Below are 25,154 nucleotides of genomic sequence, written 5' to 3' on the forward strand. Positions count from 1 at the left end.
GTTTTTCCCAGTGGACTCAATGCTACAGGAAGAGAAATTTCATGTTTTGTTTATCTAGTAGGAAGAGGGTAGTGGAATTGGCCGGGTGTGACCACCCTATTCCAAGAGCACCAAAGTATATTTTTAAAAAACCAGCTTTGAAATTCTCATTTGTTGTAGACTGTTGGCCACCACCACCCTTCTTGTGTAATAAGCTCAGCTTATGAGCTGCAACAAAGCAGTCAGAGACAAACAAGCATTGTTGTCCACTCAGAGAGCCAGATAGACCAGAAGACAAGAATCCAAGGCATAAGCCAAGATTTTAGGGCCTGATATGCAACAAAATCTAGGGCATACAGAATGAATCATGATTAAAGTTAATTCTATCTAGAAAGAGTCTGAAAAGACAGGAGTTAAAACATCATACAGGGCTTCTTTCAAACACAAGCCTAGTTAACCCTCACAACCTTGGGGGCATAGGTATGATTAAACTCAGTTTATAGATGGAGAAACGGAGCTTCAGGGAATTCAAGTGACTTGTCAGAGGTTACAAAATTAGTAAGAGATTTAGGGGAAGGGAGATAGATAATTAATTAAAAGTAAACAACTATTATGTGAATTTTTTTAAAGATTTAAACAAAGTGATATGAGAGTAATTAGAGGTAAGACTAATATTAGCTAGATGGAGTATATATTAGATAGACCATTGAATAACAAATTACTACAAACTTGACAGCCTAAAAAAAACACATATTTATCATCTCAGTTTTTGGGGGCTAGGAGTCTAGGCATGGCTTAGCTGGGTCCTCCTCTTAGGGTCTTCTGAGGCAGCAATCAAGGTATCAACAGGACTGTTTTCTCATCTAGGCTTCACTGAAGAAGAATCTACTTCCAGACTCACTCAGGTTGTTGGCAGAATTTATTTTCTTGCAGCTGTAGCACTGAGGTCAAGCTCCTTGATGGCCTTTGGAGTGAAGCTTACCTAAGTTCTTTGCCACATGGACATTCTCAATATGGCTACTTATTTCATCAAGTTAATAAGGAAATTCTCTAGCAAAACAGATTCTTAAATAATGTAGCACAATCATGCAAGTCATAGTCCATTCCTTTTGCCATATCCTATTGGTTAGAAGCAAGTCACAAGTCCATCCATACTCAGAGCATGGGAATGGACAAAGGCATGAATATCAGCAAGCAGGAATCATGAAGACCATCTTAGAGTCTCAAAGTTTAAAGATTCTATCCAATAATTTTACATAGCCTTAATTTCATAGGTATGTAACTATGCCTACTAGCCTAGGCATAGTTCTACAATATACGCATAAAATGGACACATCTACGCAATATAAGAGAAAACAATATTCTCTTATTGGTTGCCCTATGTATCCTTTTATTTATGTATTTTTCATTTTTCTGCAGGCTATTTTGAGATGAGGTAGAGCATCCTGAAAGGCATTCTGTTATACCAATGCTAGGATCACCTTTTTCTTTTGCTCTTGTAGAATTTTTCTGATTTCACTATTTTAATCAAATCATGAGAGAATACTGGTTTCACAGTTCTGGCCCCTCCTCTAGAATTATGCTGGAAAACAAACGTCTAAATATTAATTTCTAAATCATGTTAGAATTTTTAAATACAAACCAATGTATATAAATTATTGCAGCCTCATAATAATCTGAGCACATATAATGGCTGCTTCATTTTTTATCTAAATTTAGCATAAATCAAGCTTATGTGGTAATATAACAGCTTCTGAGAGGAAGTGTCAATTCTATAAGTAATTGAAGCCCTCAGGGTCACATACACCTCTGCAACTGAGGGACTCCCTAGTCTAATACCTACTATTCTCTTATTACCTTCAGATAATTTGATAATTAAATTATTTGAACGGTATCCCAAAGAACTACAAATCTCCAAGGAAAGATTTTCATTCCAATAAGTGCATTCTAAAGAATACTGCTTATAAAGATGTTAAAATAAAATTTTTTTAAAAAAATATTGCTTAGACAAAAAATAGATTTATAAAGGGAACTTGGAATTTTTAAAATACAGCTGCATTGATTTTCTTCAAATTTCCTGGGTGCAGAAATAATCTTTTACTGGAAGAAAACTGTCACTCTGTTGAGAATTTAAGGGAGAAAGCCTATGATCTGAGATTAGATTAGCCTTAAGATCTAACCCCAAATTTTCTGCACTTGCTTAGTTTCTTTTTTTGTAATATTTGGATAATCCCCACCATAGGATTTTTGTAAGAATTTATGAGTTCAGTCAGAAGGGCACAGAGATGTTTCTGGAAGTAACATCACGATGGCTGCCCAAGAAGAGCCCCAAGTTCAGTTCAAACTTGTATTGGTTGGTGATGGTGGTACTGGAAAAACTACTGATACATTCGTGAAACGTCATCTGACTAGTGAATCTGAGAATTATATAGCTACCTTGAGTGTTGAGGTCCATCCCCGTGTTCCATACCAACAAAGGACGGATTAAGTTCAATGTATGGGATACAGCTGGTCAGAAGAAATTTGGTGGACTGAGAGATGGCTATTATATCCAAGCTCATTGTGCCATTATAATGTTTGATGTAACATCGAGAGTTACTTACAAGAACATGCCTAACTGGCATAGAGATCTGGTACGAGTGTGTGAAAACACCCCCATCATGTTGTATGGCAACAAAGTGGATATTAAGGACAGGAAGGTTAAGGCAAAGTCAATTGTCTTCCACCGAAAGAAGAATCTTCAGTACTATGACATTTCTGCCAAAAGTAACTACAACTTTGAAAAGCTCTTCCTCTGGCTTGCTATAAAACTGATCAGAGACCCTAACTTGGAGTTCATTGCCATGCCTGCTCTCACCCCGCCAGAGGTGGTCATGGACCCAGCCTTGGCAGTGCGGTCTAAGCATCATCTAGAGGCTGCTCAGACAACTGCTCTCCCAGATGAAGATGATGACATGTGAGAGAGTGAAGCTGGAGCCCAGAGTCCGAAGTCTAGTCTTATAGGCAACTGTTCTGTGATGTCAGTGGTACAGTGTGTTTGCCACTTTATTATATAGCTAAGCAGAACATGTGCTTAATCTTTGGGATGCTAAAGGAGATGAATGGGCTTCGGAGTGAATGTGGCAGTTAAAAAAAAAAAAAACCTTCATTTTTTGGACCTGCATATTTAGCTGTTTTGCAACACAGTTGTTTCCTCCTTGAGTTTCAAATATAAGACTGTTACAGTCACATCACTATATTCAGGGGTAGAATCTTGTTTTCTACTGTCATTCCCATTCCTTTTCATTTAGAATCAGAATGAAGTTGTATTTCAAATAAAAAAAAGAATTTATGATAGTTTCATGAGAAATAATAAATGTAACAAATATAACAAATAAATGTAATAAAAATAATCAACAAATATAATATCAAATATAAAGTATATAAGATTGTGACTGGTACCACCTAAGATTTTTTAAATCTGTAATTATAGTTCTTCATAGCTTGAAGCTGGATAGGACTAGACAGAAAGCCCTGCAGATGGGGTTTTGTCTATTTAACTGGTTGTTATCTTCAACTCTAATTGGCAATTTCTCTGACTCTCTCCTACCTGGCCTAGCTACACCCATGACTTGATTCCTTTTTCTCCTGCCTTTCATGATTTCTGATAACCCTTTCCACCCTCTCTATTCTGATAACCCTTTCCACCCTCTCTATTCCCACTCCCAACACACTCAAGGAAAGCTTTTCTCATCTGGCCTCAGCCATGCTCACTTGTAAAGCCCTCTGCTGCCCCCTATCAGTCATTGTGAGGGAATACCCACAACCTCCAGATAAATTCTCTCCCTCCCAATAAATCATGAATATTCCGTTTGCATTGAGTTCCAGTAAAAGGAAAGTTAACCTGAATTTTACAGTAGCAAAAATATAGAAAACCTACTGTGTTTTATGAATTTTTATGGGTAGACAGTGCCATTTTATCTTGGAATACATTTTTAAGGTAGTAGCAGAGAGTGGAAGAGAGACTCCTAATTCAAGCAAACTCTTTAATTACAAAGAAGTCAGGGCTTTTTGATGAATTCCAAGAACATATTCTAGAATAGCCTTGGATCTATTTGAGCTGCTATAACAAAATATAAAATACCATAGCGTAGGTGGCCTAAACAACAGACATTTCTCATAGCTCTGAGAAACTGGAAGAAGATCAGGGTGGCAGCAGTTTTGGTGTCTAATGGGAGCCCACTTCTTGGTTCATAGACAGCCATCTTCTCACTATGTCCTCACATGGTTGATGGGGGTCTCTTTTATAAGGGCATGAATTCCATTCATGAGGGCTCTATCCTCATGACCTAATCACCTCCCCAAAGCCTCACTTCCAAGCACCATCACACTAGGGATTAGGTTGCAACAAATGTATTTGGGGGGACAAAAACATTAAGTCTATAGCACCTTTTGACTAAGTGAAATAATGATAAATTGGTATTATGTAAAGCCTGTTGAATTTGTAGCTCAGTCCTTCCCTCCAAAAAAGAGACAAAAGAGAGAATGAGAGAAAATCATGCAGAACAGTGATTAAGAAATTTGAAATCAAACAGATCTGATGTTGATCTTCCTGAAAACCAGCAACTTTGGACAAGTTACTTAAACTCTCTATACTGGATTTTCCTCTAGTAAATGGAAATAATAACAATACCAACTTCATAGCATTATTGCAAGTATTAAATGTGATAATATATTGCATGGCCTTCATCATAGTGCCAGGACATAGCTCTATTATTATTTTAAATGATCTTCAGGAATTTTTATCTGGCTTTTATGGAATCTGATGGGTGGGTAGAAACCACAGAAATTTATGGTTATATTGAGTAAGGCCTATCAGACATTGCTCTACCTAGAAGCTATAGTATCTGAACAAAGAGCAAATAATTCTGAAATGTTTTGAGATATTACCTTATAATACTCTATTTGAGTTTTAAACTTATTATTCATTTAAAACACTTGCTAAGGTAATGAAACGCCCTTAGTATAACAAACAGCATGATCTTTTTATTGTGATCATATCAGAATTTCTGGCTCCTTTATGAAGAAAGGGAACCAATTTTGAGACGGATGTTTTGTGGGAGTGTTTATTATGTTTACAAATATCTTAGTTATAAAGCAACAGAGCCAGGAAACCTCTCTGAATAAGCAGGATGGTGGGGTTTATAGAGCTAATGTAGCGATTAGAGCCACACTAACAGAATTGGGAGAGGAACCGGTTAGAGTTAATGTGCATCAAGTGAGTTTTCCATCAAACTTCTGTCTCTTTATGCCAGATTCACTCTTTTTACCATTTCTATACCAGGTGATTTTTTTAAAATATTCAAATGGATATCATCCAGCACATACCTCAGGATATTTGCAGGACTGCTTTTTTCCCCCTTTATCCTTGTTCCCAGATTCCATACTTCTGGCTCCTCACTGGAATCCCAGTCACTGGGCTCCTCTGTATTTCCTTTTCCTGACTTTCACTCAACATTTGGTCTTTAACTTTTCTACCCAGTTGTAAATTTCGTTTACAACCCAGGGTCTCAGGCCCTGTAACTCCTACTTTCACTCAAAGCCAGACTGACTCAACCCTCCTCCTCCGTCAGAGGAGCACAGATAACAATATACTCAAGATGACATTATTAAATATCGTGTGATAGACAAGGACAGAAAGAATGTTGCAAATAATTCCTATGCAGTCATTACCCTTGTACCAGTAACTTTTAAAATTTACAGCAAACTACACAGTGTTACAGGGAACATGCCCAAGTTTAAGATGAATCCCCTGTCCTAGAGGAGTTCACTGTCTTATTTGGGAGATTTGATATAAGCATAGAGAAGTTGAAAAAAAAATCCATAGAGTATTTAACTAAGGTTTCAAGACAACTCAAAATTTCTGCTTCTGGCCAGATGTACACACCAGCCTGAAACAACAAAAATGACAAAATATTTTTTAAATTGTTTTCATGACATGGGATATCAGGCAATAAAGGACAGTGATCACTGAAAGACAGAAAACAAGTAAGGTGATATCTATAGTTGCTCTAGTTTACTTCCTTAAGAAAGTTTCAAATCATGGTGCAAGCAGAGGGTATCTAAGCAGAGCAGAGTGTACCTTGTAACTTGAGGAGATAGAGGTAAAAGTCTGTGAAGAAGGTTCTTAGGACAGCGCACCAAAGAGAAGAAGGATATACAGAGAAAGAATTCCTAAGCTTGCAAAGGGACCCCTCAGTGTTCAGCTGAGTAATAATCAGCAAGTGTATGTGAGGAAACTTCCTGAAGCTGAGCAGAGTCACACAAAAGGATTAGAGGTGATAATGCCCAACACTCACACAAGGCCACATATAGTGTCTGTTCCCACCAGCCAAAATGAAAACCCTCATGATTCACTGAGTTTTGGGTAGACTACAAAGAGGGGTCTTGTATTATTAGTGGAGTGATTCTCCTTAGACTGAGCACTGCTACAGTTACACCTAACAAATCGTAAGTAAATGCAAGAGCTGAAGAAACCAAAGCCTTCAAAATTAATGTATTCCAGAACAAAATACAAGAATATTTATAGTAATAAAAAAGTATTTTTTCTAAATTAAAAAAAAATTATTTCTATAAACACCAATGTAGTATTTACAACAGATGGAATCCAGTAACAAATTACCAGACCAAAAAAACAGGAAAATAAATTTTTAAATGTAATAAATCAAAGATGACTCAAAATTGATGCATATGTTGAAATTAGAAAACAAGGATATTAAAAGTTATTACAGCTATATATCATACATTCAGAGATTTAAGTAGAGAGGACAGAGAGAGAGAGAAAGAAATCCAAATCAAACCTTTAAAGGAGAAAATGTAACATTTGAAATGAAAATAGACTGGATAAGATTAAGAGCAGGTTAGACATTGAAGAAAAAATATTAATGAAATTAAATACGTAGCAATAAAACTACCCAAAATGAACTAAAGAGAAGCTTTTTCAATGAACAATGCCTCCATGAAGTGTAGGACAAAATCAAGCAGCCCTAATATATGTATAATTGGAGTCTCTGGGTTTGGGGGATGATGGAAGTGGTGGAAAAAACTACTTGAAAAAAATAATGGCTACAGTTCTTTAAAATTTGCTGAAAACTACAAACCCATAGAGCCAAGAATTTTAGAAACCCCAAACACAAGAAACTGAAGAAAATATGCCAAGGTATGTCATAATTAAACTGCTCAAAATCAGTGATAAAGAAAAAATATTAGTCAGAGGGAAAAAAAAGTTGTATTACATCCAAAGAGACAAAAAATAAGCATGACAGCTGATTTCTTGTCTAGAAAAAATGCAAGCAAAAACCCAGTGAAACAATATCTGTCAATCTAAAACTCTATAACTAGTGAAAATTTCTTTCAAAAAAGAAGATGAAATAAAGACTTATGCAGAAAACTGAAAGAATTTGTCACCAGCAGATCATTACTACAATAAATGTTTTTTAAAAAAGTCCTTCAGGCAGAAAGAAAATGATACCAAGTAGAAATAAAGATCTACACAAGGACTAAAGAGCACTAAAAATGGCAATAAAATGGGAAAATATATTATTATTATTTTAAATATATTTTAAAAGACAATTGTTTAACAAAAATAATAGTAAGATTAAACATGGTTGGGGTTTCCCTGGTGGTGCAGTGGTTAAGAATCTGCCTGCCAATGCAGGGAACATGGGTTTGAGCCCTGGTCCGGGAAGATCCCACATGCCGCGGAGCAACTAAGCCCATGAGCCACAACTACTAAGCCTGCCAGCCACAACTACTGAGCCCGAGTGCCACAACAAAAGAAACCACCGTAATGAGAAACCCACGTACCACAACAAAGAGTAGCCCCCACTCGACGCAACTAGAGAAAGCCCATGCACAGCAACGAAGACCAAACACAGCCAAAAATAAAATAAATAAATTTTAAAAAAAAAGAATAAACATGGTTTATAACCGTTGTAAAATTAGACAGGGAGGATAACCACAAAAGATGGACAGGGAGAAAAAGATGTATACCATTGAAAAGTTCATAAAATGTTCATGAAGTGGTATAATTTTACCTGAAGTTAGAATGTGATAAATTAAAGATATATAATATAAAACCTAGCAAATACTATAATAAAGAGCTCTATCTAGTTAAGTCAACAATATAGGTAAAACAGAATCATAATATATTAAGTTAATCCAACAAAAAGAAGATAATGGGGGAAATAAAGTATAAAAAATGGATGAGACAAACAGAAAGCAAATAGCAAGATGATCCATTTAAACCAAAACATATCAATAATTACAGATAGACTTTTTTTAAAGACACAACTGTATACTGCTACAAGAAACATGCCCTAAATATAAAGAAACAAATAGGTTAAAAGTAAAAATATGAACAAACATATACCATATTCACATTAATCAAAAGAAAGCTGGAGTGGTGACATTAATATCAAAGTATATTTAAAAGCAAAAATTACTAGTAGGGATAAAGAAGATAATAATAATTATAAGTATTAATCAATAGGTATAACATTCCTAAATATTTATGCACCTAAAAACAGAGCTTCAAAATATATGAAGCAAAAACTAATTGAACGTGCAGGAGAAACAGAAAATCCCACAATTACAGTTGGATATTTCAACCCCTCTTCCAATAATTTATAGACACAAAATAAGTGAAGATTTTAAAGATGTGAATAATACCATTAGCCAACTTGACCTAACTAATTAATATTTACTGAATACTTCACCAAACAACAGTAGGATACACATTCAAGTGCACGCTGAACTTTTACCTATATAGACAATATTCTGGGCCACAAAATAAGTCTCAATAACTGGAATAGGATCCAAGTCATAAAAAGTATGTTGTTTTAATCACAGTGTAATCAAATTAGAAATCAATAATAGATTGATAAAGATAAATAAAGAGCTTAAGAAAATCCCAAGCTAGTTGGAAACTAAAAAACACATTTCTGAATATCCTATGGATCAAAACAGAAATCAAAGAGGATATTAGAAAGTATTTTAAACTGGGTCAAAGTGAAAACACAACATATCAACATCTCAAAATTTGTGGTACATTGATTAGTAGGAAATTCATGGCACTAAACACCTATTTTAGAAAAGATGGAATGGAGTCAAATCAATGACTTAAAGTTCCACCTTAAGCATTGAGAAAAACAAGAACTCAAATTAATTAAACTCAAAGTAACTAGAAAGAAAGCAATAATAAATATCAAAGTAAAAATGAATGAAATAGAAAAAAAGAGAAAAAATAGAAAAATGAAATTGAACCAAAAACTGGTTCTTCGAGATTAAATTGGTAAACCTCTACTCAAACAAACTGGGGCAAAAAAAGACAAATTAACAGCATCGAATGAAAGAAGTAACAACACTATAGATTCTACAGATATTAAAGGACAATAAGGAAATATGAAAAACTTTATGCCTTGAAACACACAAACTACTAAATCTCACACAAGAAGAAACAGATATCCTGAGTACTCCTATACCTATTAAAGAAACCAAATTTGTAGCTAATACCTTTCAACAAAATAAACCCCAAGCCCAGATGACTTCAATGGTTATTTCTACCAAATTTTTAAGGAAGAAATAATATCAATTCTATAAACACCCTTCCATAAAATTGAAGAAGAGGGAATCCATTCCACCTCATTTTATGAGGCCACTGTTAGTCTGATACCAAAACATAACAAAGTCATTACAAGAAATGAAAACTAATGACCAATATCCCTCATGAATATTAGTGCAAATATTCTATAATAAATAAAAATTTAACTAATAACATACAACAATATACAGAAAGGATAATATATTATTACCAAATGGGATTTATCCCAGGGATGAAAGGTTAGTTTGACAATCAAACTATGAATCAATATAAAAATTTTTTAAGAATCAATATAATTCATTATTTTAACCAAAAAATACATGATTATATTAATAGATGAAGAAAAAGCATTTCCTAAAATCCAACACCCACTCCTGATTTTTAAAAAAAAACTCAGCCAAATTGCAATAGAAGGCGACTTCCTGAATCCAAATAAAGGGCATCTATCAAAAACTTAGAGCTAATATACTTAATAGGGATAAAATAGACTCTTTCCAAATATCACGAAAAATACAAGAATGACCACTCTCAGCACTTCTCTAATACATTGTACTTAAGGTTCTATTTACTATCATAAGGCAAGAAAAAGAAACAAAATGAATGCAGATTGGAAAGGAAGAAGTAAAACCCAGTACCTGTGAATGTGATCTTATTTGGAAATAGGGCCTTTGCAGATGTAATCAAGCTAGGATGAGGTCAAACTGGACTAGGGCAGGCCCTCATTCAGTGACTGTGACCCTTATAACGAGAGGGAAATCAGGACACAGACACACAGGAAAGAAGGACATGTGAAATGGAGGCAGAAATCAGAGTAATACACCTCCAAGCTAAGGCACACCAGAGATGGCCAGCAACTGCCACCTGTGTGTAGCATGATTTCTGTAGTTACTCAAGGGTAAATCTGAAATTCAAAGAGCAGAAAATCAATAGAGATTTATTGATACTCAATATATGCCAGGCACTTTACACACTATATCATTTAATTTTCTTAATGATCCAATGAAGGGATATAACCATCTCTGTTTTACAGACAAGGAAACTAAACCTCAAAGGAATTAAGTAATTCACATGAATGAGGAGAAGAATTTGGACTCAAACACAAGTCTATCAGGCTCTAGACTATTCTGTTTCTAATCAACAAAACACTATATTGAATTCTTCTGATTCCTGTGCAACCATTTAAATATACCTGTACATTTTGAGAGGATGGGAGAAGTGGAGGAGGATAAACCACTCATTAAATAAATGCTCATTGATTCCCATTATTCATTTATGACAGAAGTTTGATCAGACAACTGTTTATAAAGCCCAGGCAAAGTGCCCTGTACCAAGCTCTCATAGCAATATATGTTTATTATAAAGCTAAAGACATAGAATTTTTGAGTTATGAGGAACTACATGCGTCTTTAGTACAATGACTTATTTTATACCTAAGGGGTAGAAAGTCCCCAGACAGATGAAATTACCTGCCCAAACTCAACAGACACAGCTCAAGTCTCTTGACTCCTGCCCTACACTGAATTCATTAGTGGACATTTGGCAGAACTCTGGAAAAGAAGGAGCCCAAAGGGATGTGAAACATTTTTATCACTCTTCAACCCCCACACATGTGAAAGGAAAATAAACAAGAAAAATATTACATGATAGAAAATTAAGAATAAAAAACCTTAAGAAGGATAAAATATTATAATTTACTTGTTTTCAGGAGGATGCATCAAGTCTTTTGTAGTCCTGCTTTGTATCCATCTTTTCATTCAACAAAATAAATAGACATGATATATGCAAAGCAGAGATTCTCAATATATCCATTCAACAAAGACATAGTTATCATGTTATATATATTGTTTTTCCACTGATAACTCTATTAACAACCACCTCAAAATGGATTAAAGACTTAAACATAAGCCTTGAAACCATAAAACTCCTGAAAGGAAACAGGGAAAAAGCTCTTGACATCAGCCTTGACAATGAATGCTTGGATATAACATCAAAAGCACAAGGAACAAAATCAAAAATAGACAAGGGGGATTACACCAAAGTGAAAAGCTTCTGAACAGCAAAGGAAACAATCAACAAATTAATAGGTAACCAACGGAATGGGAGAAAATATTCGCAAGTCATGTGTCTAATAAAGGATTATTATCCAAAATTTGCAAGGAACTCTTACAACTCAATAGCAAAAAAATTAATTAATTAATTAAACCAATCTTAAAAAGGGCAAAGGAGCTAAACAGACATGTCTCCAAAGAAGACATACAGATGGCCAACAGGTATATGAAAAGGTGCTCATCATCATTCATTATCACTAATCACAGGGAAATGCAAGTCAAACCCATAATGAGGTACCACCTCACAATTGTTAAGATGGGTATTGTCAAAAAAACAAAAAAAAAACAAAAGTAAGTATTGGTGAAAATATGAAGAAAAAGGGACTCTCATATACTGTTGGTGAGAATGTAAATTGGTGCAGTCACTGTAGAAAGTAGTATGGAGGTTCCTCAAAAAAATTAAAAAGAGAACTACCATATGATCCAGAGATCTCATTTCTAGGTATATATTCAAAGGAATTGAAATCAAGATCTTGAAGAGATATCTGCATTCCCATGTTAGTTTGCAGCATTATTCAGAATAGCCAAGACATGGAGGCAAAGCAAATGTCCATTGACAGATAAATGGACAGAGAAAATGTGTATACACACAAAAAAGAAGGCTAACAATAAAAGAAATCATGCTCTTTGCAAGAGCATAGATGAACCTGGAGGACATTATGCTAAGTGAAATAAGCCAGACACAGAAGGACAAACACTACATGATCTCAGTTATCTAAGGGATCTAAAATAGCCACACTCATAGAAGCACAGAATAGAACGGTGGTTGCCAGGGCTAGGGAGAGGGGCAAGCCAGGAGGTCAAAGGTTACAAAGTTTTAGTTATGCAAGATGAATGTCTTACAGATCTACTACACAGACTATAGTTAAAAGTGCCCATAGTTAACAATACTGTATTGTATACTTACAATTTTGAAGAGTGTAGAACTTTTGTCAAGTGTTCTTACAAAAATAATAATAAATAAAGAGGGGGGAGGAAACTTTTGAAGGTGATAGATATGTTTATGGCATAGATTGTGGTAATGGTTTCACAGGTATAGTCTCATCTCCAAACTCATTACGTAAAGCTTTCTGAAAGCTAATTATACATCAGTAAAGTGTTTTTTAAAAATAACAAGTATAAAGTAGTATGCTAAATAGTAACAGTAATAATAATGAATCTTTTGTGTTATTCTTTCTCCTGCCTCAGCAAAGTATTTTTGTTCTAAAAAAGAAAAAATTACAGAAAAACATTTTCTCTTACTACAAAAATAGGCTTTTTGTAATGAAAAGACCATTGGCTGAGGCCAGAATACCCAGGTTGTAGGCGGGGCTGAATCAATACCTCTTCTGCTTTGGAAAAATCCCTAAAACTGCTCTGCATCGCTTTCCTGAGGAATTAACATGGTATTGTATGTCAATTATACTTAAAAAACAAACAAACTCATAGAGAAAGAGATCAGATTTGTACCTACCAGAGGCAGTGGGGTGGGGGAAGGGGAATTGGATAAAGGCAATCAAAAGGTACAAACTTATGGCTCTAAAGTAAATAAGTACTAGGGATGTAATATACAACATGATAAATATAATTAACACTGCTGTATGCTATATCTGAAAATTGTTAAGAGGGTAAATCCTAAGAGTTCTCATCATGGGAAAAAAAATTTTTTTCTATTTCTTTAATTTTGTATCTATATGAGATGATGGATATTGACTAAACTTGTGGCAATCATTTCATGATATATGTAAGTCAAATCATTATGCTGTACACCTTAAACTTATAGAGTACTCTATGATAATTATATCTCAATAAAAATGAAAGAAAAAGGGCTTCCCTGGTGGCGCAGTGGTTGAGAGTCCGCCTGACGATGCAGGGGATATGGGTTCATGCTCCGGTCCGGGAAGATCCCACGTGCCGCGGAGCAGCTGGGCCCGTGAGCCATGGCCACTGGGCCTGCATGTCCGGAGCCTGTGCTCCACAGCGGGAGAGGCCACAACAGTGAGAGGCCCGCATACCGCAAAAAAAAAAAAAAAAAAAAAAAAAAAAATGAAAGAAAAAAATTATCGTGGTTAATCCATAGATTAATGGATATCTATGGTGTCTTCTGGCTCTAAAATTCTAGTATTTTATAAAATACTATAAGATTCCCTCTGGCAAAAAAAGCAGCTAACATGTTGCAATAGTTCATTAATTATATACACACACACACACACACACACACACACACACAAATACACACACCATGGGAATATACTGGCATTTCTCTTTGAGCAATAGCAGAGAAATAACCCAGTATCCTAGGCCCAGGGATGGAGGTAGAGGTGCTATTTGAGATGAAGACAACTATTTCTTACCTGGAATTTCAGCTCCCACACACCACCTGACCACCTGAGTATGTCCCCCTGCCCACTGATGACAATAACCAGAGGGAAAGAAGTTAACCCCTTCCCAAGATCCATCAATATCTCTTCAATTACTAATACTAGAAGTGTTCAGGTTGCTAACAGAGAAGGGGCAGTGCCCACCACCACCCCCAGTTCTGCAAAAAGGAATTAAGCAGAGCCATATAAAGGCACCCAAAGCAAGGACTGGACTCATGATGTCATCTCTTCTAGAAGCCCTGTCTCTGATTCCCTTTTTTGGTTTCACATCAATTGCTGACCTCAATAAGACTGTAGCCATGAAAGAAATGGAGTATCTGCAAAGTTCCACACAGGCAGCCTAGCAACTAAGCCCTTACCTGCAGCTGACACTCACAGCCCCACTGCCATCACAAGTATCTTTGGGTTAAAATTAACAAAACTCCTGTTATCTAAAAGGATCTCACATTCTGTGAGATTTTCCTCCCAAATCTATATGGATAGGGCTGCCAGGGTGCATACAAAGAAAACCACTGTACCTAACTGGCACAACAGAAAGATGAATGTGGATAAAAGCTCGCTGGAAAAGGGCAGGATTCTAATAATCTCCTATTATTTGGGGATGCCTTGCCAGCTGGCAGAGCCAAATCTGGGCACGTTCTCAGCCAGTTCTCATCTTTGGGATGCAGTGAGGTGAAAACAAAAGGATCAAACCAGATTTCAGATTCATTCAAATGAGCAGTTCAAGTTCAGCGTTCCCAGACCTGCTGTGGGCCCCCTTCGGTTCACAGACCCAGGTCTAGTCCCTGCAAATGTAAAGGGAAGCTGCGCCAAGGTGAGAGACTGACATACTGCCAGAGATAAAATATTCAACATCAGAGCAGAAATGTCTGAAGATTTAATGTACAAAAAAATTCTACATATATGAAAAATTTTATACAAAAGAGATTTATTGGAACGTTTAAAAATCCCCAAATTAGAAATATTAATGTCCCAAAGCAATGGTTAATTAACTATGTGATATCCATCTCACAGAATATTATGAAGCCCTTGAAAATATTTACATTGAGTTTATAATAATACAGAAAATTCATGGATAAAAAATAGATTCGGAATTGTAAATATACAACATTATGCCAAGCAAATGAAAGAATAAATATATTGAAAAGTTAAAAACAAAATCTGGAAAGAAAAACTACCAAAATGCTAGAATTAACAGTGTTTTTCTTTGGTTGGTAGAACTCTGAGTGACTTTTTTCTTTGTTTCATTTTATTTTCTGTTAAATAAAATATCTTGTTGTCTCAATAATGGGAAAGAAATAAAAAGACTAAATGAAATTTTCAACCAAGTTCTAAGCTAAAAACTAATTAAGCTTTACATTTTTGTATGTATTTTGAACAGGCCTACACATTACCAAGATGCCTGACTGGGATGATTTCTAAGGCTATAGCTCCTCCCTCAGCCACCTCCACCATGTCCCCAACAATTCTGGAGAAGTTTAAGAAGTTCAGGCTGCTCTTCAAAGTACCAAGAGAATATTGAGTTACCTGGGGATACTTCGACCCTGCTGCTATGCCTTGGATTATAGACTGTGAGGATTATAGAAATAGCCCTATCTGGTGAGGTGTGCTTTTTGATCAGACTGCTTTTAAGATCAGCCAATGGCTGGGCTGCAAGCATAGATATCCACAGCAGATTTGAAGGGAAAGAGTAGCAAGCTGTGTGAATCCAGATGTACCTGCCTGCAGCTCATGTGGCTGACTTAATGAGCCACTACCAATACAAATGACTGGACCTCTCAGTTGCTTTTAATTTTGCACTATTGTATTATAGTGACCAGCCATAAGTTCCTGGTACTTAAACCAGATCTAATCTGGAAACTGAGCTAGCTAATAAAGAGTCTGTTTGAATTCACATGGTGACTCTACAGTTGAAAATATCCTGCAGGATAAGAAAGCGTAATCTAATCTAGTTTTTCTTACTCTTTTTAGCTGGGTGGACTGTGATCTGTGATTACATTCAGGGTATGAGTCGGCTTATTATAGTTGCAAATAAAAAATCTATTTCAGTAAAATAGGTGAATTTATTATAAGGTTATAAAGATGTTTCATGGAAACAAGAGAAGCAGGCAGGTCTCAGGAACAAACTGGAAGCATAAACTAGAATCTATAGGAAACCGAGGAAGTCTTCCTCCTCACTTAGCTCTGCATCTCTCTGTACTACTGCCCCATTTATTATTTTTTTAATCTCTGCTTTTCCCATTTACTAGCTATAAACCGGGTATCAACAGCCTTATTTACAGGTCCAGCCACCAGAGAAAGACTGACACTCTTTCTCTCTCTCTCTCTCTCTCTCTGTCCCTGTCCCTGTCCCTATCTCTATCTCTATCATCTTCTCTCCCCCAAATGTCTATAGATGGGACTCTGACTGACTGAACTTGGGTCTGGTGCCTACTCAAGACCATTCACCCGTTGCCAAGAGACGTAAAGTCACTTTGCAGAAACAAGTCTTCTGAGAGCCCTGCCCCTATAACCGGGTAGACAGCAAGAGGCAGAGAGTGGCAGGAACAAAAGAAGAAAAAGTGTCCACCAAACACGTCATTCATGTTTCCTCATTAGTATTTCAACACAAGTCTGTGTTCAAAAGGCTAAAAATCAAGTTTGATAATATATTAATAACAGCAAGAACATGAAGAATATTGTTCCTATGAAGCTGTCTGGATGAATTTTCTAGAGGCCACAAAAAGATGACAGGAGAGAGTGGCAGAAGAAATATCAGTGAGTTACATCTATGTAACTGTAGGTCTAAGACTAAAACAACTGTGGAGTTTTGCTGACAGAAAAGGATATTACAGCTCTTAATAGTATACAAGCAAAATGTTAAGAAGGAAGGTGAAATAAAGATGGCAGGTAATATAAGGATGTTGACTTACTTTTAACAGTTGGAGGTCAAAAATAGTTAAATCAGAAAAATCAATAATAGAAGAAGATTACCTGATAAAACCAAAAGTAAATATTAAGAAATATCATATAGTTAAAATTAGGAGGTGGAGAAGAGTCAGGAAAGTAGAAAATCATACTAATTTTATAATTAATCATATTAGAAAATTATTAAATATTGTCTACAGAAAGAATAAGACTATCATATAAAATTATAGTTTTATGGGAGACAACCACAAAAAAATATAGACTTTTCTAATTACAAGAAGGAGCACAAACATAAAGTGGAAAAAGCAGAGCAAGCCATGAAATATTTTTAAAAGCTATAAAAATATAAAATAAAATATGACAAACTAAGATGAAACATATTTGTTATTTCAGTAAGAATAAAAAAAATTGTATTCATTTATTGTAAGAAAAATTTTTCCATATTTGATCACAAAGCAAAACCAAATATACACTATAAACGTAAATCAAACCTGAAATGTTAATTTAGAAAATTTTTAAATGAATTGATAAATTACTATAAAAACAAGTCAGAAACTATGATCTAAGTATCACACTGATTGAATAAATGGCAAAAAACATAACATACGATTAAAAAAGAAGAAAGTTTTAAAATAGTAAAGGTTGCAATGCTCAATAAAACTATAATAGTAGAAATATCTATATATTATAAAAGACAGTATCAATATTCACAAAAACTAGTGAATATTCAAGGAAGAAATAGAAGCATATTAAAAGCAGAAAATGAAGATACAGAGACTATGCTTTCTTTCAAGTATCCATGAAAAATTCACGAAGCTATTAGGCCACAAAAAAATTCAATGAATTCTAGAAAGCAGAAATAGTCCAAATTCTCTGGCCATAATAAAGTTAGAAATAAAAATAAGAATAGAAAGTTCATACAATCTGAAAATGAAAAAAAAAACCCACTCTCTTTGAACAATGTCAAAGAGAAAATTAAAACTGAATTGCAGTATTTCTTTATAGATAGCTATAAGAATATACCATACTAATACCTATAAGTTGTATCTCAGTCTTAGAGAAATATTTATAGGTTTATATATATAGCAATTTCTTATAAGTACATGAAATATACATATTGAATTACTGTAAGTAAATTAAAACATACAGGCATATATATACATCTAACTCAAGAAATGAAACAAACTGAACAAAAAATAATAAATCTAAGGAGAGCAAAAGAAAAAAATTAATAAGGAAAATACTGCATTCAATGGATTAGTAAAATAGTAATAATACTAAAAAATCTAGAACTAATTTTTTTGAGAAAAACAATAAAACTGATAAAATAAAATATAATTGAGTGGCTAAAAATGAGAACACTCAAGTGAACAGCAAAATAAGAAATAAAGATCAGGAGATATTCCACTTCTCACTGAGAACAAGTAGAACATATGGATAAATTTTTTTTTTAAATCTGTTTGACATCATTGAAGAGGTACCAAGAGAAGATTCCTGACAGAAGGAAAAATCATTTAGGTGAGCCTTAAATTCTATGCTGTTTTTTACCCTCAAGGCACTTATCAATTCATAAGTGACACAAATGGACAGGGTGTAAAACCACAGAGGGACCAGTAGCTTAGAAGGGAAGAAGCTGGGCAAAGTTTGTTTTGTTTCGTTTGAAGGTTTTCTTTTACTTAGACTCAATATACGGAGAAAAATGATTTTAGTTAATACCTAAAATACTCTGTAATTAAAGTTATCAAAGACTGCAAAACAACTATGAGTAGGTTGTTCAAAAATTCAAAAATGAATATAAATTAACATTTAATTTCACAGAGTTTACAATGAATTAATTCACTAATCTTAATTTTTCATTAATTTCACTAATTTCAGTATTTGCTTGTGCCTGTTTTTACTCATTTTAAAACAAAGATTTGATATTTTCTTGCACTACTGAGAAAACAGCTGGAGTTCAGAGCTATTAATGCAGTCTGGACTTGAAAGACCAAGCTCTGCAAAGGTAAACACAGAGAAGTAAGCTCAACAATCAGACCCATTCTTCCCCACCAATAGCTAAGCTTCAGAAATTGAGAGGCAAAGAAGTCCAAGAGAAAGCAATGCTAAGAAGATGAGAATTCAGGCAGTGTTACACATCTCATAGGGCTGGAAAGATAAAAATTGGAGTCCAAAAACAGCAGCAAACACATACAAAATGAAACTTATAACAAATGCCATTAAAATGTTTTGGCCTTAAAAGATAGCAAGTATATAGGTATCAATTTCACAAGAGATATACAGAAACTCTGCATAGAAAACAACAAAATATCAAAAGAAATTAAAGAAGACCTAATTAAATGGATAGATAATGTTCATGAATTGAGAGACTCAATGTCATAACCATGTCAATTCTCACCATGTTTATTTACAGTTTCAATGTGATCCCCAAAACGTCTCAATAGGTTTCTTACTTTCACTGTGTGTAGAATCTGACAAGTTGATTTAAAAATGAATATGGAAAAGGGCCAAAAATAGCCAAGACAATCTTAAAGAAAAACAATAAAACTGGAAGATTTATACTACCAAAAATCAATAATTATTATAAAGCTCTAATAATTAAGACAGAGCGTCTTAGTGTAATTATAGACAAAGTAGTGGAACAGAAACAGGATCCAGGAGTAGACCCTCAAATATATGATCAAACACATAATTAATGACAAAAGGTAACACCTTTAGTGTGATGGAAAAATAAAAATCTCTTTAATAATGAAGCCAGGTATACTGGATATCCATATGAAAAAAAATATCCTCCTTCCCTACCTTACACTATACACCCCAAAATAAGATCAATCCTAGATGAACTGCAGACCTAAATGTGAAAGGTATAATTTTAAAGCTTCTAGAAGACAATGCATATCAAAAGATTATTATAACTCTTACAGCAGGCCACAGAATGTGTAAAGATATTTGCTGTACATACATATTGCAAAGGACTACTGTGCAGAATTATAAAGGATTCCTACAAATCAATAAAATAAAAAAATAGAAAATGGATTTTAAAAACTCAACTGCAGTTCTCAAAGGAGGATATCCAAATGGCCAGTAAGCATATGAAAAGATACTACATCACTAGTCATCAGGGAAATACAAATCAAAACCACAATGAGATATCACTTCACACCTTTCAGAATGACTATCCTTAAAAAGACCACAAATAACAAGCGTTGGTAGGGATGTGAAGAAAAGGAAACCCTCATACACTGCTGGTGAGAATGTAAACTGATGCAGCCACTATGGAAAACAGTAGGGAGGTTTCTCCAAAAATTAAATATAGAACTACCATATGACCCAGCAATTCCACTCCTGGGTATATATCCGAAAAAAGCCAAAAACACTAATTTGAAAATATACGTGCATGCCAATGTTCATAGCAGCATTATATACAATAGCAAAGATATGTAAGCAACCTAAGTGTCCATGAACAGATGAAAGGATAAAAAAAGATGTGATATATAATTACAATGGAATATTACTGAGCCATAAAAAAAGCGAAATTTTTGGACCTAGAGAGTATGCTGCTTAGTGAAGTCAGTCAGACAAAGACAAGTACTCTATGTTATTACTTATATGTGTAATCTAAAAAATAAAACAAATGAATGTATGTAACAAAATAGAAACAGACTCACAGATACAGAGAACAAACTATTGGTTACCAGTGGAGAAAGGAAGGGCAGGAGAGGCAAGATAGGGCTATAGGATTAAGAGATACAAAATACTATGTATAATATACACTAATATGTATAAAATAGATAATTAATGAGAACCTGCTGTACAGCACAAGGAACTCCACTTCGCTGTACAGTAGAAACTAACACAACATTGTAAAACATCTATAACACAATTAAAAAACAAAACAAAACTGGAGACCCTCAGATACACACACAAGAACATGGATGTTGGGGCCAAAGCATGAAGGGTCTTGAATATGCAGCTAAGAAGTTGGACTTGGTGAGAAAGTCCACAGGGGACTGCTAATGCATTAAAACAGGGGACATATGTGATCTCAAAGTACAGCAAGTCATCTATGCTGGGGGGGTTGAGTAATCAAGTGTTTGAAAAATAGCAAGAAAGATTTGGTGCAATTGCTCTCAGAAATATTCTAGAAAGTCTGTAAGAGATAAATAGGAGAGTAAGACACACTGAGGACATAGCTGAGAGGAGAGAGCGTGATGCTGCACAGACCTCATTCCAAAAATTGTCATGGCTTTCTGAAACACAGCTTGGTTACCTAGCAGTGGAGAAAGCAGATAACGGGGTGATCCAACACTAGAGATTAGCAAGGTAACAGAAATGTTGAAACACTGAAATGACTAACCATGGGTCCTGGGGGACAAGCAAGGCAAGTGAAATCTACAAGGTGCTTATGAGCCAAACTGATATAGGAGGGAGGGGCTGAAGGACTAGATCTGAATACTGTGAAATATAACACAAGAATCATTGTCACCTAAGTCTGTCCTGAGTCCTAAGCCATACTTGAGTGGTGGAGTGCACAAAAACAATCTCTCCAAACACAATGCAGAAAATCAGACTGGACCAATAATGCTGATTGTATTTGGAGGAAGAGTTGTAATGGAGCATCCATAGACTGATAGAAGGTGATCCCTGTGGTTGGAATAGGTGGGTCTCCCCAGCCTCCTCCAATCAATCACCTGAGAGCCAGTTTGGTGCAAAACAAAACTAACAAAATAGAATTCATTTTGGTTAGATTCAGAAAAGTGTACAGGTTTTCACTGCTAACATCATCACAATTCCTATAATTCTGAAGAGAAACATTAACTAAACCAGCACAACAGCATATTATGCCATCTTTCTTTTATTTATGCAACCTGAATTAAAATTGAGCATTGATTTACTGATCATCATTATCTCTTTTTCATAAGCTAATTTCAGCTCATATAAAGGGTATAGGAAACTGTCAGCAAAATGTACTAGTTTTATGAATACACAAGACAAATACAATGTAAATCAAAATTATCATTCATTTCCAGCTAATGAGGTGCTTTATTTTCTTCAATAAATATATTATTTCATCAAAAAATACTATGTATAAAATATATAAGCAACAAGAATATATTGTAAAGCACAGGGATTATAATCCATTTAAAGTCATTACAAAATAAAAATATTGAATGACTATGCTATACATTTGAAACTAATATAATATTATAAATCAACTATACTACAATAAAATTTTTTTAAAAACACAACATTCAGTGTTTGTGAGTGAATACAGAACAATCACTTTCACACATTGCTGGTGCAAGTGTAAATCCCATGCAACCTTCATGAAGGGCAACCTGCCAACATTTATTTTTTAAAATGCAGCAATTCCACATCTAAAAATTTATTCTACACTTAAACTTTTACAGATTATTCTCTGCAGCATTGCTAATGATAGAGAAAGACTGGAAACAATTTAAGCATCAATCAAAATTTATTGGTCAAATAAATTTCAGTACAGTCCTACAATAGAATAAGATGTATACATAAAAATGAATGATAAAAGAATGATAAATACTGGTATGAAAAAATCTTCAAGATACATTAACTGTAGAAAGGCAAGACATAAAACAGTATATATGGCATGCTACCATTTGTGTAAAAAGTGGAGAAGTAATATTTATATGTAAAAATATTAACAATAAAATTGTCTCTTTGCTCTTTCTCAGTCATTACTCTAGGAGTTGGGTAAAGTCACAGCCCCTCCCTGAGGCCTTCCCAACCATTCATCCATATGGAATTTCATCCGCGGCTCTTATGTCATTACAATACTACCTAAATTTTAATTAAATGTGTAGAAGCATGTTTTTGAATGGGCTCAGCTCAATAGGATAAATATAGAAAGGGCTCTAGACACCCACCACTGATTTCGAACACTCTCTTCTGGCTCTCCCTTCTTAGATCTTATGCAGTATCTTGGGCAAATCATACTGCTTTCCACGTCACCTTCAAACATTAGAAGGTTTCTTCTTTTTCTCTCCCTGCCCCACATCTTCCTCAATCATTCTGCAGCTTGTCACCCATCCAGAGGCAGATACAGAAAGAAGATGATTCAAGCAATATCTTCTTTGATGAGCATTGTTGTAATTTAGGGTATTCTGTGGTGCAGGTGCACAAGCTAGTTCTTTCTTGGGGGGCACTTTTATGGCTTCTTTGGAGTTACTTCCTTTAGGAATCTTGACATGTTTTATGCCCTCTCTGCCTAATGTCTGTTGGCAGCCATCCAACTGCAGCCTTCAACAGTATTCTCTCATATCCTCTTTCTGCGCAAGTCGGCTCCCTGCAGGCAACACTTTGGGCAAGGTCCAACACCACTACTATCCTAAGCATACACCCCTCCCATGGAAACTCACCCCCTCTTATCCACCAGATTTTGTGAGTACGGCCTTCTGGCTCAGGAAGCACACCTCTCCCTTCTTGCCTTACAGAAGGAAGAAGCTCCACCCAGTTCCTGACTTCAAGCCAGACTCCAGAATCAGCTGCTCTCTCCACAAAGCTAAAGGGGACAACGTCATGTTCTTCCAGAAAATGCATCATGTTCCCTTCTCCCTACACTATCCTATATTTCATGGACTTTGCATGTGTCATTTCTCTCCTATTTGTCCTTTCCCCAAGCTGTCCACTTCAGTAGGGTATAAATCCATCCATTTCCAGTGCACAAAATATTTTTATTATAGCTCAAACATCTGGGAACTTTTGTATGCCACGTTCCACTTCTGGAAAACACCCCTAATCTCTCAGAGACATTCTCTTGATTCCCGCTGATATTTATTACAGATTCTCTCCAACTTGATTGTGTCCCCTAGGTGAGGTGATTGAGTCACAAACCTCTGCAAAGAATCTCCTGTCAGAGGAATCTCTAGATTTCTGTTACAGCTCCAAGTAAAAGATGGGAGTTTAAAGTTCATAGTCCAGTTTCGCTGTATCTTTTCAAATCTTACGAAAACTTGTCTAGCATCTCTCTCTTATTTTTCTGAGGGCCTTGTGCTTTTACTTTTTAAAAGGACACTGTATTAATTATCTATGGCTGAGGAACAAATTACTCCCATATTTAACAGCTTAAAATAACCGAAACTGATTATCTCATAGCTTCTCTTGGTCAGGAATTGGGGCACAGCAGGGCTCAGGGTTTCTCAGGAGACTGCATTCGCAGTGTCAGCTGGGGCTGCCGTCATCTCAAGGCTTGACAGTGAAGGGGACAGCATCTCTCTTTTAGAACTTGAGCATACTTGTCACCTGATATCCTCAGCTTTTGAGTATTAGTTAATTTCCAACAAAAAGATACATCCCATTCTTCATCCTGTTATACTGGCTTATATTGTCTCCTATAGTTCCAGGTATGTTAGCTTTGCCTGCCCCTCACTGAGTTGAAGCTATTCCATGCCAGAGAATTGGCCTATAATTCTTCCGTATCCCCAATCTACTCAGAGCAACTACCACAGACCTGAGTGAAAATCACTTGATTAAGGAATATGTAATTAATTGTCACATTATAGATTCATAGTTTGTAGGGCTTATAGATTACTTAATTAATAAATTACTTGATTAACAATTTACTTGAGTAATAAACATAATTACTTGCCATATTATAGGTTCACAAGTTGAAGGCTGATAAAAGCTGACTTAATTCATCCCCAAGGTGCCCCGTCTATACTCCTGGATACTGATCCTTTCCCAACATAGTTTTTGTGGAGGAACAGATATATTCTGGTATAACTCTGGACTTTTCTACCATCTGAGGCCCTGTTGTTGCTTCAGAGGTACTTTTGTGAGACAAGTGGCTCTTTTAATACCTCCAGAAGGCCTCTGTGGACATCTTCTATATTCTCAACTCCACCGGCTACTAGTGTTTAGCAACCCTTCTTTGGGTCAATTTCAATTAATAGACAGGTTCTGAAGACTTCTCACATGCCTGAATTCATAAGATTAAGAAGATGTGGAATCTGAACAAAGGAGCTCAAATCATAGGAAATACAGATATGTAAGGAAATCACTGCTCTGTATTTTAGTGGGTTCAAAATATTGCACAGATGAAGATATAATCAATTCTGGTGGGTGGATGGTCTGAGAAGCTTCATAGGGGAAGCAACAGCCAAAGTGGGCTTTGAATTAGCCCAAAAG

The 25,154-nt window shown here is 35.3% G+C and overlaps 1 pseudogene; it reads left to right on the forward strand.

Annotated features, from left to right (window-relative positions):
* Positions 1-2,287: 2,287 nt before the first annotated feature.
* LOC101325083 (GTP-binding nuclear protein Ran-like) lies at positions 2,288-2,939 on the forward strand (annotated as a pseudogene).
* The last annotated feature ends 22,215 nt before the right edge of the window (positions 2,940-25,154 follow it).

The sequence above is a fragment of the Tursiops truncatus genome, chromosome 14, assembly GCF_011762595.2.
Source record: "Tursiops truncatus isolate mTurTru1 chromosome 14, mTurTru1.mat.Y, whole genome shotgun sequence".
Lineage (NCBI taxonomy): Eukaryota > Metazoa > Chordata > Mammalia > Artiodactyla > Delphinidae > Tursiops > Tursiops truncatus.